Genomic DNA, 2,576 nt, shown 5'->3' with positions numbered 1-2,576 from the left:
TTAATGCAGCATGGTAAAGTCATAGCCTATGCATCGAGACAACTCAAGGACCACGAGAAGAATTATCCGACTCGTGATCTTGAATTAGCAGCTCTGGTATTTGCGCTTAAGATCTGGCGCCATTATTTGTATGGGGTACATGTTGACATTTTTACAGATCACAAGAGTCTCCAGTACATCTTCAAGCAAAGAGAATTGAATCTACGTCAGAGGAGGTGGCTTGAATTACTTAAAGATTATGATGTTGATATCCTCTATCATCAGGGGAAAGCAAATATTATAGCCGATGCTCTCAGTCGGCGGTCTATGAGAAGCTTAGCTCATGTTGAGGCAGACAAGCGAACTATGATGAAGGAATTCCACCGCATAGCAAGTCTAGGAGTTTGACTTTTAGACTCCGAAGATGGTGGCGTCGTTCTCTAGAACATGGCTGAATCATCCTTAGTAGCCGAAGTGAAGGAAAACCAATTCAGTGATCCCTACTTATTGCAGTTGAAGGAGGGAATTCACAAACACAAGACTACGGCTTTTGAACAAGGGGGAGATGATGATACTTTGAGGTATAGAGGCAGACTATGCATTCCATACGTAGATGGGCTCGGAGAGCGGATTATGTCAGAAGCCCACAATTCCAGGTATTCTATTCACCCAGGTTGCACAAAGATGTATCATGATCTTAAGGAGATTTATTGGTGGAACGATATGAAAAAGAATATAGCAGATTTCGTGGCTAAGTGTCCAAATTGTCAGCAGGTGAACGTCGAACACCAGAGACCTGGTGGTTTAACTCAGAGTATAGAAATTCCCGTTTGGAAATGGGAGATGATAAACATGGACTTCATAACAGGTCTACCTCGCTCGTTTCGGAAGCATGATTCGATTTGGGTGATTGTAGACCAACTTACCAAGTCAGCTCACTTCTTACCAGTGAAGACTACAGATTCAGCCAAGGATTATGCCAAGTTATATATCCAAGAAATTGTGCGATTGCATGGGACTCCTTTGTCCATCATCTCTGATCGTGATGCTCAGTTCACAGCGAACTTTTGGAAATCCTTTCAGAAGGGATTGGGAACAAGGGTGAACCTCACCACCGCTTTCATCCTCGGACATATGGCCAGGCAGAACGCACCATTCAGACTCTTGAGGATATGTTGAGGGCGTGTGTTATCGATTTTAAAAGCAATTGGGATGATCATCTACCTCTCATTGAGTTTGCTTATAATAACAGTTATCACTCTATTATCAAGATGGCACCATACGAAGCTCTGTATCGGCGAAGGTGTAGATAACCAATTGGTTGGTTCGACGTTGGAGAAGCGGAGTTGTTAGGACACGATTTGGTCTATCAGGCTATGGAAAAAGTCAACTTGATACAAAAGCATTTGAAGATGGTTCAAAATCTCCAAAAGTCCTATCCAGACGTGCGACGTGGAGACTTAGAGTTCCAAGTTGATGATTGGGTGTTTCTGAAAGTTTCGCCTATGAAAGGCGTTATGAGATTTGGGAAGAAGGGGAAGCATAGTCCCCGCTATATTGGGCCATATAGAATCCTACGAAGGATCGGGCAGGTGGCTTATGAGCTATAATTGCCACAAGAATTAGCTGTTGTGCACCCAGTGTTTCATGTGTTCGTGTTGAACAAAATTCATGGGAGACCCGTCAATTGTGGTTCCTACGGAGATTATAGGGGTTAAAGACAACCTGACTTACGAAGCAATTCCAGTGGCTATTCTTGATCGTCAAATCTGCAAGCTCACAACTAAGGAAATTGCTTCAGTAAAAGTGCTTTGGAGGAATCAAAAGATTGAAGAGGCTACGTGGGAAGCCGAAGAGGACATGATGTCCAGATATCCCCATCTCTTTGAAGAGAAAACGGAAAATGTAGAAGGTAATTAACCTTTCCATTTAAACCTTATATTATAATCTCCATGTCTTTCAGTATTTACTCAGCTTAGTATTCAGTGATCACGTACTCATTCAGTTTGATATACATGTATTCATGATATTTCAGTATTTGCATGTCCCCTTCACACCCGTTTAATTTCCATAGATAGTCGTAGTTGCAGCCAGGACCATCATTCGAGGACGAATGATTCCAAGGGGGAGATAATGTAACACCCCGTAAATTTGGCTTGGGTATGAATGTGTTAAATGAGTAGTAATGTTATATTTTGACTTGTGAAGTTCTATTAGTATGAGTATGGGTGGAAATAGTAATTTTAGAATCAAGACAAAGAGCGAGGTGTACAAGATTCGATAAAATCTACAAAGTTTACAAAAGGTCAGTCTTGCAGCAGGATTTAGTGAACATGTGTGAGGTATTTGGGAAAGCTCAAAACACTAAAGTTGTAGGAATTTGAAATAGCTTTCCAACGATAAATTCTGGAGCCCAAATGGATCTCTGTGAAAAAAGTTATGTGCATTTTACAGAACAGTGCGCAATATGCGCGCCCCGTGCGCGGTCGCGCACTTGTATTAGCGTTACTGCCATTTTGCACGGTCGGGCCTTCTGGTGCGCAGAGGGCGCACTTGGGGGGTCATTTGAAAGCCCTACTTCGTCCCCCACACCCCCA

The 2,576-nt window shown here is 42.5% G+C and overlaps 1 pseudogene; it reads left to right on the top strand.

Moving 5' to 3' along the window:
- The first annotated feature begins 426 nt into the window (after positions 1-426).
- On the top strand, positions 427-1,968 carry LOC109219875 (annotated as a pseudogene).
- The last annotated feature ends 608 nt before the right edge of the window (positions 1,969-2,576 follow it).

Source organism: Nicotiana attenuata, unplaced genomic scaffold (genome assembly GCF_001879085.1).
Source record: "Nicotiana attenuata strain UT unplaced genomic scaffold, NIATTr2, whole genome shotgun sequence".
Lineage (NCBI taxonomy): Eukaryota > Viridiplantae > Streptophyta > Magnoliopsida > Solanales > Solanaceae > Nicotiana > Nicotiana attenuata.
This window is presented reverse-complemented; position numbering and strand designations above follow the sequence as displayed.